The 12,543-nt window shown below is 43.6% G+C and overlaps 1 pseudogene; it reads left to right on the top strand.

Moving 5' to 3' along the window:
- The first annotated feature begins 1,073 nt into the window (after positions 1–1,073).
- Positions 1,074–1,191, top strand: LOC126261036 (5S ribosomal RNA; annotated as a pseudogene).
- Positions 1,192–12,543: the final 11,352 nt, after the last annotated feature.

Raw genomic sequence — 12,543 nt, 5'->3', positions numbered from 1 at the left:
CGTAACACCCAGTCTCTTGGTACGTAAGTGTTTCGGGCAGAAACCTTACAACGTGATACAATGTTAAGTACCCTCTGCCATGCCCTTCACAGTGGTTTACAGAGTATGGATGTAGATATAGAATGGTTTTCTACTCGATGATGATAGTGAAGACAGCTGCGCTCCTCGGGCTACTCGGTGGAAAGATAATCCGTTGAATCCTGACACCAATTTACTCATTGTCTGCGGACTACGTTCAGCAAGTAAATGGTACTATGAATTCTTTATATTTATAATATAACGTACCAAAAGGATTCACAGTAATCATGTGTTGTACCATGAAAAAAAAACGAGTAGATCGATCAAATGGGTTCTGTTTTTAAATATTACAACATTTTATAAATAAATTTCGGGAATCCATGAAGAAGAATTGATAATCTGAATTATATGACATCCCTCCTCTCCACTCTTATCCTGGGGTACTTCGAGGACCCCTTAGTTTAAGAACTTTTAGAATTTTTATGGAATCGAGTGTCACATCGTGCTATGAGATTCCACGTTCCTAGAACAGACTGTTGAAGGAAGATAAAACGATGTAACTAATGTAGCTACTTCATATTTGCGAGGGAATAGTGTGGGGAAAGGGGGAGGGGGAGAGAGGGAGAGAGAGAGAGAGAGCAAAGACCATGCCGAAGGTGGCGCGGAGTATGCACTGAACATTGAAATGTAGATGGCGTATTAGTACGCGTAGTGTGTAGTGCAGTGTTTGGTTTGCTACTGTCTAAGTGCTTACACATACCTCGCTCCTCTAGAACGCCACTGGAGGACACCCGAACAACACGCTCTCTCATCATTAATGGTGTTCCATGTCATCTGCCCAGGAGCCCTTGTGACACTTGCAGACGTTACAACCTGGGTTCTAGGCATGAAATTTGCTTAAATATTTGACCATTTTCCTGTCTACATTAATAATAATTGCCCTCCTCGTTAGTCGCCCTTTATACCTCTGTTGGCTTTCTCCCACAAGTTCAAGGGATATTTTTGGTGTCCTCAGAAGATGATTTTGATAATTTTCCTTAGCCTTACTCACGACGGGCAACGGCCTTGCCGTAGTGGATACACCGGTTCCCGTCAGATCACCGAAGTTAAGCGCTGTCGGGCGTGGTCGACACTTGTATGGGTGACCATCCGGGGCGCCATGTGCTGTTGCCATTTTTCGGGGTGCACTCAGCCTCGTGATGCCAATTGAGGAGCTACTCGACCGAAAAGTAGCGCCTCCGGTCAAAGACAACCATCATAACGACCGGGAGAGCAGTGTGCTGACCACACGCCCCTCCTATCTACATCCTCATTGAGGATGACACGGCGGTCGGATGGTCCCGATGGGCCACTTGTGGCCTGAAGACGGAGTGCTTTGATTCACGACGAAACGTCTTGCTTTTTCAGAGAGATTCCGGACTGGGTCCTTTCAGGAAGAGAGTTAATGATACACTTGTATCAAAGTACGATACCGCCAACAGTAAAATGTGACACAATGGACAAACGAGTCCTTCCTCTGCCCTAACCTCATTACAGAGAAGATACGCTGCCGCTGATAGAAGGAGATATTGGAGCCTTTTCGACTTAATTTATTTCTATGACTGCTGCAGAGGGCATGAAATGAGGTGTACAGGTGGCACTTTTAACTATTTCAGCAACGAAAAAAACATTGCGCCCCTCGGTGGACAAATACTGAAGTGAGTTAACTTGGTGACATTTGAACGATTAAAAGGTAAATTACTATCAATTTTCAATATAGTTGTTCTGGCTGTAACAGGCTTTACCAAATGACAACAGTAAAACTAATAAGCTGGAATTAAATACAGAAAAGCAGATATTTAGTTTTGGCCATGGAAATAACAATAAAGTGAAAAATTGGGTGATGAGTAATATGCTTTGATTAAGCGGTGTATCGCTCGATATCGCGCGACGTCAGTATCTTTTTGCAAAAAACGTTGATAGTGTTTTCTTGCGCATTTAGATACGTAATATTTTATCGGGCAGAGTCTGGAGTTCCGAGTCCGAGACACCGATCTTGAACTTGTCCACGAGCGCAGCAGACGGAAATAAACACCTTGATATCTCTACGCTACTGGACGCTGACGCACAATCTAAACAGACTGGCATCGGACGGTTTTTTACGGCATTCGTCTTAAGAAAGCGGAATGGTTTCTCAGACATACTGGTAAATAAGCTACAAACACATTCAACGATTCAAAAAAAAAAAAAAAAGTGGAAAAATATTTTCACACCGCACACTGACAGTGAAATTGAGGAAGACTGGGAAGGATATAACATCTCGTCGACGTCGTTAGCGACGGCGATCTTTCTCACTGGGTTAAGGATAGCGTACGAATCTGGTTGCAGTCTTGTTAAATGAAGTAATTCGGCTCCACCCTACATTAAGCAGAAAAGCCCTCTTCTACCGATTTGCGCTATATTTCATTAAAATTTATTATTCACTGGGTAATTTTCAGACTACTGATGATAACACTACTTACGATGCTTGTTGTTGTTGTTGTTGTTGTTGTGGTCTTCAGTCCTGAGACTGGTTTGATGCAGCTCTCCATGCTACTCTATCCTGTGCAAGCTTCTTCATCTCCCAGTACCTACTGCAACCTACATCCTTCTGAATCTGCTTAGTGTATTCATCTCTTGGTCTCCCTCTACGATTTTTACCCTCCACGCTGCCCTCCAATGCTAAATTTGTGATCCCTTGATGCCTCAAAACATGTCCTACCAACCGATCCCTTCTTCTAGTCAAGTTGTGCCACAAACTACTCTTCTCCCCAATCCTATTCAATATTACGATGCTTATAGAAACATTTTCGGGGAGCAAGCAGTTGTTTTTCTAAATTAGTGTAGCTCACTTAAAAGGCCTCAACCTTACCTTTTCAACAAACGTTATACTTTTTCCAAAAGCGTTATATTTCAAAAGTTTTTGTTTTTCACAAATGTCGTGCTCTGGAAAATTCCATTCTTAAATTGTATTTCTAAAATTTCAGTAAGACAGTTTTTTAGCCAGAATTTTTCTAATTCCAAAAACGCCCGCTTCCAGAACTACTTATTAGTTTGTGAGTTATTCCGTTTGGAATATCTACCTCTCTCAAAACTTTTCGGTGGAGTTTGGGAATCCTCGGGCACATACGAATCATGCGCAAAAAGTAGTACGTAACTTTTTTTCCCGTTTTAGTAATACAGGGTGAGTCAAAAAGGAATTCACAACATTCGAATGATGTAGAAATTAAGTGAGATAAGTCACAGAATCTGTAGATGTGTCATTATGTAGCAAACGACCTCAAGTTTGATTCACGTAGTGCTTCAGCACCTGATTCTGCCACCAGGGACGCCAGCGTAGTGCACTGTTAAAATGTCTGCTTTCACTGGATCGTGTTTCTGGATATAATTGAAAATTTTGTAATTCCACAGATCGACGAAAATGGCCGAGATAGGATGGTTTACTACCAGCAAGTTAGTGAAGCATCTCATTTTCTCAGTGTAGTTCGATGTTTCCTCAATAATCGCTTCCCAGATACGTGGAATGGCCGTGAAAGGTCGACCGCATGGCCACCCCTCGCTCACCAGACTTGCAACCATTGGATTTCTTTCTCTAGGGTTCCACTAAATACCGTATTTATGTTCCTCACCTACCAGACAATTTGACCGACCTGTCATTGAAGAAGTTACGCCGAATTTGCTGTAAAGAGTGTGGGAAGAAATGCATTACCGGTTATATGTTTGCCGCATCACAAATGGTAGTCAAATGGTAGTCACATCGAACCAAAATGACACATCTACCAATTCTGTAAGTTATACCAATAAATTTCTATAAAATTCCAAAGTCGTTAAGTCCTTCTCGAGTCACTCTGTACAACTGTTTGTTAAACAGACTTACATAATTGTCTATTACGTCTTTGTCTCTTTGGAGTTTCCTGAGCTTTAAGTTAACATTCAAAACGTACAGTTCTCGTATTTCAACATTCTGGGTTATTGGCTATTATGCTCGCACGTAAATACGAGAGGTGCACATCGCCATAATTAGTAGGAGCATTACAGTGATTATGTAAATACCACTTAGTTAAAGTGTATATTGACAATCAGTCGGGGACTAGCATTAAATTAGCAAACAATCTACGTCACATGATGTAATTTTCACTCAGTTTGCAGTGATCATTCAAACTGTAAAGTTACTTTTTGAGAACTGTGTGAATCAGTCTGGGATTAGCTATCAAAATGTACATTTCGTGCTCAAATAGTTTTAGTGGTCTTACATGAAAACCTCTCGAAAAGAAGGAAATTTGACTTCGAGTCCCGGTCCGGCACAAATTTTCAAGGCCGCGCGGTTAGGGGCGCCATGCCACGGTATGCGCGGCCCCTCCCGCCGTAGTTTCGAGTCCTCCGTTGGGCATGGGTGTGTGTGTTGTTCTTAGCATAAATTAGCCGGCACGGTAGCTCAGCGTGTTCGGTCAGAGGGCCGACTGTCCTCTGTAATTAAAAAAAAAACTGAGTGAAGGAATCAACGATCAACTTGAACCGATGCCATGTGACGTCCGCCCAGACGAACTATACTGAACAAAATGAGATAAGAAATAGGGGGGGGGGGGGAGGACTGATGACCTCAAATGTTAAGTTCCATAGTGCTTAGAGCCATTTGAACCGTTTTGGTTTAGACTATTAATTGTGACAAATCTGATCAGACAGGAAACATTGATTGTAAATAACACTGAAAAAAATGGTTCAAATGGCTCTGAGCACTATGGGACTCTGTGGCCATCAGTCCCCTAGAACTTAGAACTACTTAAACCTAACTAACCTAAGGACATCACACACATCCATGCCCGAGGCAGGATTAGAACCTGCGACCGTAGCGGTCACGCGGTTCCAGACTGAAGCGCATAGAACCGCACGGCCACACCGGCCGGCTTTAACACTGAAACGATCGAAAATTAATTACTGAAGCGTGGTTTTCATTATTTGACAGTCAACAGCTAATAATAATAACTTCGTGTGGCTTGATGCCCTGGTGCAAGTCTTTCTGTTGGATGCCTCTTCAGCGACTCTAGACTACCGAAGACTTAATACTAGTGAGTAAGACTACTACGTGTCATATTATTTTTTACTTTCTTTGCTTTCGTAAACAATTTCGGTAAAGATGCATGTTGTTAAGCAGTTCACGGACAGTTTCCGTCACCCACGGATTTGCTTTTGATGCACTTCCAGTGGAACATAAGATACAACAAAAATAAATATGTAAATAAACCGAAGGTCCAAACATTGTCCGTGGTGAGTTTAGTAAAACAGTTAAATGCATCCAGTAAATATTTAGTGTAAAGTTATTTTTATACCGTACTTAGATATATTTTTGCTCACAGTACGTGCAGTTCTTACATCAAATAAGAAAGAATTTGAGCACATGAATCTGAAAGCTATCAAAAAATCACTAATGACTAACCAGGCACGAATATATCTAGTCATAGAATCAGTCCACGTTGTAATATTGCTCTGGATGGCACGATTGGGCGCTCTACAGAATTTGAAAAATATTTTCGGCATCAAATTCAGTCCAAATACCCATGGTGGTCTATGGACATAAATCTTGATGGTGTTCAGTTATGGTTATACCATTTCTCACAAATGAAATGAAGTGAAATGAGTGTATGGCATCGTTGGCCGGGAGTCCCCATCCGGGGACGTTCGGCCGCAGGTCTTATTTCAGTCGACGCGACATTGGGCGACTTGCGTGCCGGTGATGAGGATGAAATGATGAGCAGGACAACACAACACCCAGTCCCCGAGCGGAGAAGATCTCCAACACGGCCGGGAATCGAACCCTTCCAATTTGTGTGACTCATAATGTAACACAAATTTGTTTGCAGCGAGGAGAGGAACATACGGAAAACACAGTCAAGAAAAAGGAATAGGATGATACGACATGTAATAGTACATAAAAGAATAACAAACTTATTACTCTTGTAGTAGTTACGCGCGAACATGAAAACTAAGATGAAATATGACCAAATTTCCTTAGCTCATCAAGTATTCACAGTTTCTGCGTCACAAGAACTTTATCACACGAACTTTGATTAATTCTGTAGTAAGATAAAACGTGCCAACAGAAGATTAATTAAAAGAATTACTTGAATGGGAACAGAGAGGACGTCTGAAATATTCCCAGGCCTCCTCTGAAATCAGGAGAAAACAGAACAAACAGCACTCGCAACTCATATAATGAGCAGCAAAGTTTAAACAATGGTGGTATTTGCGTTCTAATGAGAAATGAGTGTGGTAACAGAAGAAAATTTCTTGTGATATATGCACAGAAGAGCACAATGTCAAGACCATATGGTGTTGAATTTAGGCCTATAAGTGATGCTTATTAATTTAAATATTTGTTGAACAAATTGTTTTGATATCTCTGCAAAGGTGGTGGTGCACCCCAACCAGTTAGCATTTTTTAGCTAATATCTTCCCCCCCCCCTCTCTCTCCCCCCCCCATCAATTTACCTGTGTGTGTGTGTGTGTGTGTGTGTGTGTGTGTGTGTGTGTGTGTGTGCGTGCGTGCGCGCGCGCGCGCGAGAGAGAGAGAGAGAGAGAGAGAGAGTAGTGGATTGTTTTACGATAATCTTCAAAAATAATACTCATTTCTTTTCCATGCACCAACGGACTAAGCGTCCATTTTACGAGGAAACTGGCAGCTGCGAGTGCCGACCGTAAACTTTATCGGCCAGTGCTGGCTCTTCCTAAAGGCCTGAAGCGTGTGGAGCAAGGCAAGCGCTCTGCGCGGCACAACACAGAGTCAGCGCCCTGAAACGCACTTCGTTGATGCTGCTGAATTTCAGATACCGATTTTCTGATACCGTCCTTCTACTTATAAAGCAGCAACTGTGGCCGTGAGGGTAGACCTATAGTTTCACCCTGATTCTCAACAATACCAGTTTTGACAATTCACAATTGTGTGAGCTGGAACATTATTTCCTTAGTAGACCCACACTCCATTGGGAACATAGCCACCTGTATTGGTTCCACAGGGATTACAAGTTCCTTTTCCTTTCGGGATGACGTTAGTGCTCTCTGAAAACCACAACATGATCGTTCTAGTCATCACATCAAAGCTATACTGAAAATGTCCTCCTCCTGCTGCTCTAAATACATCTCATAGCGTTTCTGAAGCTTTCTACGAATCGTGTATGAAACAAATTTCTAATCTTATTTAGCAAGCAGTACTTCTCTGGAATGAGCATTATTTCGATAACCTTAAGCCCTTTAAATTTCTCCAAAGGTAAAAAAGTCACAATAAGTAGAGTCAGAGGACCTTAGGCGACACAAAATGTTGGCAGATAAGCAAATAATTGAAAAAAAAATTATTTACAGTATTCAAGGAATGTATGGCAGCACGAGTTGTGTCATTGTCAGGCTGAAAATCTTCATAGGCTTTTCCTCATCTGTTAGCTCATCACCAAGCGAAATGAACATTGCTGACACATATACAGGATGGGGCACTTAAAAGTGTCCCAGAGAACAGAGTTCAAGGGTACAATGAACCACAGCATAAGAAAGGAAACAGTACTAATTTGAGTACAGCACATGTTGAAAGTTACCACCCTTTATCTCTTGCTCTTGGCACTATTGGGCCCTAGTCTGCAAATTGCGAAGCTGGGCCGCTTGAATTGCTGCGATCTCATTTGAAATGTTCTGCTGCAGTTCTTGAAGAATATAAGGGTTACTGCGATACACCTTAGACATGAAGGATGCCCACACAAAGTAATCGCATACTGTCAGATCAGGTGATCTGGGTAGCCAGCTAGGGCAGCGATCAGAGTGACCTCAGCTAACACCTCTGTCAGGCTTGAAGATTGTGTGTACGTGCTCCAAGGTTCGGCCGGCTGTACGGGCAGTTGCTCCATCCTGTTGGAAGTAACTGTAGGTCTTTTCCTCCTCGGTTAATGCTACCACAAACGGTTTCCAAATGTTGGCAACGTAACGTACCGAAGTCAGTGTCTGATAGAAGAAGATACAACCAATAATGCGGAGAGCAGACACTGCACATCAGACCCCAATCTTCTGTTCATGCTCTGGTATTTCGTGGAAGTTATGATGATTTGCCGCTACCCAGAACCTGTGATTCTGTGAGTTGACATAACAACTAAGATGAAACCAGGTTCCATCTGACATAAAAAACAGATCCATGTCCAAGCGATTCGTTGTTTTCTCAGTGAAGAGTAACTCACAAACCTAGAGTCGGTCAGGTGCGTCTGCTGGTTGTAATGCATGAAAAACAGACACGCGGTACGAATGCATGTGCCGGTCCAGGTGGAGTATTAGTCCCCATGATCGACGTGGTACGCTGGCCTCTTGCGAAAGGCGTCGGGTTGACTTGGTAGGAGTCTGAAGCATTTTCTGGTGGATTGCAGCCGCATTTTCTGATGTGCGGGCACCTTTCGGAATGCTTTTTGACTTGTTCAAAACAGATCCTGTCTGACGCTATTTGCGGACTAAGGGTTGCATGCCACTCTTTGCAGGCTCTCTGACACCATTAAAGTTCTCAGGAAACAACTGACCCCACCTTTTCAGCGACTTTGTAGTCACGTAACTTTCCACAACGAACATCCACTGCTCCACTGTGAGTACCATCATCCGCTATGTTCTGCTCCACTGACAATGACACAGCCTACACTACGCTCTGAACTGGTGTGAATCACGTAGCGGGCGTGCACGTGGTGTGCGTGTCATGGGATGTGGTTACATTCATAGATTCACGTCCAATCGTATCCATTCACCTGGGCAACTTTTATTTGCCACATCCTGTACTTTCACTGACGAAGAAAATAGGGGCAGCTATTCGTCGTGCATTTGCTGCGTACCACAGGCCTTGTTAGTGCTATGTAAAGGCACCTCTTTTATGATAACTGGGCTCTCGTCACCCCAGTAGATTACCATTCTGGAACAGAATTGCCATGGAAGTTGGAAACACGCCTCGTTAGTCATAAATATCGTATACGGATACAAACAACAGTTCTGCACATTTACGAGAAACGGCTTACCAACATTCATTCTCCTAGCAAGCAGACATGCACCCGCTGATTTTTGTGATTTTGGCTTAGAGCATGCGGTACCCACACACCCGATTCCTTAACCTTCCTAAGATTATACAAATGTCGCACGATGGAGAACGACCGCAGTTCATCACATTTACAGTTCTCCAGTATGCTGTCGTGGATCATTGTGGATTAATGCGTCTAAACGATCTTCATCAAACGCCGAAGGTCTTTCTGAACGTTGAGAGTCACCAACGTAAAAATGAGAAAACCATTTTCTTGTCGTGCTTTGTTCAATCGCATTATCCCCATACTCGGTGCAAATGTTTCTGGCCGTCTACGATGCTGTCACCTCTCTACTGAACTCAACCAGAATATTATGTCGCAAATGTTCCGATTTATCCACTTGGCATTCCATTTTCTAGCGTCCACAGCCCGACTCCATCTCCACATGACAAAATCACAATACGTAAACTCAAATAGCAACAGCGAAATACAAATTAAAAAATGTCAATCTATAATTAAATCCACAGCACTGAAATACAAATATAAAAAATAAAAACGCCAACTTATGCACCAACCTGCTAGTTAACACTGTGTATAATCAAACGTCCCAGACTACACACGAATGTCGGAAGAATGGCTCTGGCCACTATGGGACTTAATATCTGAGGTCATCAGTCCCCTAGAACTTAGAACTACTTAAACCTAACAAACCTAAGGACATCACATACATCCATGCCCGAGACAGGATGCGAACCTGCGACCGTCGCAGTCGCGCGGTTCCAGACTGAAGCGCCTAGAACCGCTCAGCTACACAGGCCGGCAATGTCGGAAGACTCAACCGAGTGGAGTGTCTCGTCGAATGCTACAAGTGTGTCAATGACTCCACCAGGGAAGCAGTCTATTTGGGCACATATTTACGATGTGGCTCATTGAACATCACCACGGTCACACGTACTGTCAGTACAAAAGCCACACTTGTAAATGTTTATTTGCACATACCTTCTACGCTGTGGTATCTGTTACGCTGTACTCCCATCTTCCTAGGTTGATGAAAGCCTGCAACTTTAACAGATGTACTGTCAGTGAGTTCGTGATTCTGGGTTTCCGTGGGTTGCCAGTCACTTCTACATTCAGCGTCCCGGTTGAACTCAGCGGAGAGAATTTGGACTCCTCCTTCATAAGCTAGCCTTCTGTGTTTCAGGCGTTTCCTAGGCTGCGAAAGTAAATATTCACGAAGGGGGATTGACTAATTTTTAGAAACTTACTGTCGAAGGTTGTAGACTGCCTTACGACGAAGGTGAGGTGGACAGATTTTCGGTAGTACTGGCAGCCAGAATGTAGATGTAGATCTCACTGCACCACTAATGGTTCTCACAGCTGCATTCGAACGATCGTCAACTTTGTTGACATGAGTGCTGCGTAACCACACTGGTGGCTTCTACGAGAAATTCGTGACATCACAAAACCGACTCATCCGCAACTTCGGCGCGAAGGCGCAGAACCAAATTATCAAGCCGGCCGCTGTGGTCGATCGGTTCTAGGCGCTTCAGTTCGGAACCACGCGGCTGCTACGGTCGCAGATTCGAATCCTGCCTCGGGCATGGATGTGTGTGATGTCCTTAGATTAGTTAGGTTTAAGTAGTTCTAAGTCTAGGGGACCGATGACCCCGGATGTTAAAACCAATAGTACTTAGAGCCATTTGAACCATTTGAGCCAAATTATCAGCAGGTGGTTACACTTGTCGGCGGAATGTGTTCTCGTAACGTATTGAAACTTTTTTTCGCGTGTTTCAGACCGGCGCCAGTACAAACATCCAAAGAAGAAAAGAAAATGGAAATGGATAACAAAGAACTGAACGAACGGCCGACGAGGGTAAGCTTTCGCAGATCAGCAGAAGAACGGTTTCCGTTAAAAAAGATCGAGGCCCAGCTGCGCGGAAACTCTGCTGTCTATGACGTGGGGAACAGCAACATTTACTGCCTCTTTCCTTGCGGAAGTAAGAGACACGCATCCGGTAGGCGCTGGTTTGGAATTCCTGTCCGGAGAGAGTTCTTTTGCTTAAAGCGAATGCGAGGATCTTTTCTTTGAAAACTGCACGGCCTGTTCCTTGCCTCCCTTTTCTCCAATCCCTTGTGTTACGTCTCTAATGACATCGCCGCTGGATTGAAATTAAATTCTTATTATCCTTCCCTTCTTTCTCTTTGAAATTATTGTCACTGCAAAATTTCATGCATTACTGCTTTTCAAGAATTATGGACAGTCGCTACGTAGTGCTACGAAGATTCTGATTCGTTGCCATGAACGTTTGATATTGCGGCAAAGGTACTCCCCCATGTGAAATAGGGTGCAGTTTCTATGATGTTTCGCTAGATATTTGCAATTTTGTACTTGCAATGTGAACCTCGAGTCAGCCCAAAGAAATACTGCTCAGTACGTCTCTCAAGCGACGCCCAGATACGACAGATAGCGTCGGTTTGTAACCCGGCACAGCCAGCGGAGTGGCCGAGCGGTTCAAGGCGCTACAGTCTGGAACCACGCGACCGCTACAGTCGCAGGTTCGAATCCTGCCTCGGGCATGGATGTGTGTGACGTCCTTAGGTTAGTTAGGTTTAAGTAGTTCTAAGTTCTAGGGGACTGATGACCTCAGATGTTAAGTCCCATAGTGCTCAGAGCCATTTGAAACTTTTCTCCAATCCCTTGTGTTACGTCTCTAATGACCTCGTCGCTGAATGGAAATTAAATTCTTATTATCCTTCCCTTCTTTCTCTTTGAAACTATTGTCACTGCAAAATTTCATAAATTTAACTTCATGCATTACTGCTTTTCAATAGTTATGGACTCTCGCTACGTAGTGCTACGAAGATGCTGATTCGTTGCCAAGAACCAGTTCGTTAGATATTGCGGCTAAGGTACTCTCCCATGTGTCATCAGCCGCAGTTTCTATGGCGTTTCGCTAGATATTTGCAATTTTGTACTTGCAATGTGAAGCTCGAGTCAGCCCAAAGAAATACTGCTTATTACGTCTGTCAAGAGACGCCCAGATACGACAGATAGCGTCGGTTTGTAACCCGGCACAGCCGGCCGGAGTGGCCGAGCGGTTCAAGGAGATACAGTCTGGAACCGCGCGACCGCTACCGTCGCAGGTTCGAATCCTGCCTCGGGCATGGATGTGTGTGATGTCCTTAGGTTAGTTAGGTTTAAGTAGTTCTAAGTTCTAGGGGACTGACGACCACAGATGTTAAGGCCCATAGTGCTCACAGCCATTTGAACCAACCTCAGAAGTTAAGTCCCATAGTGCTCAGACCATTTGTAATCGGGCGCAAACAAATTTATTTTTAAATCGGAATTTTCTGAGTCCATTTGACAGAGCGGTCCCAAATTAGTCTAGTGCGATATTCGTTTTATGGACATGTATTACAAGGAATAGTAAAACACGAAGAATAACGAGTACACCAGCAGCGACTGGGCAGCACCTCTGCATGG

The sequence above is a fragment of the Schistocerca nitens genome, chromosome 5 (genome assembly GCF_023898315.1).
Source record: "Schistocerca nitens isolate TAMUIC-IGC-003100 chromosome 5, iqSchNite1.1, whole genome shotgun sequence".
Taxonomy (NCBI): domain Eukaryota; kingdom Metazoa; phylum Arthropoda; class Insecta; order Orthoptera; family Acrididae; genus Schistocerca; species Schistocerca nitens.
This window is presented reverse-complemented; position numbering and strand designations above follow the sequence as displayed.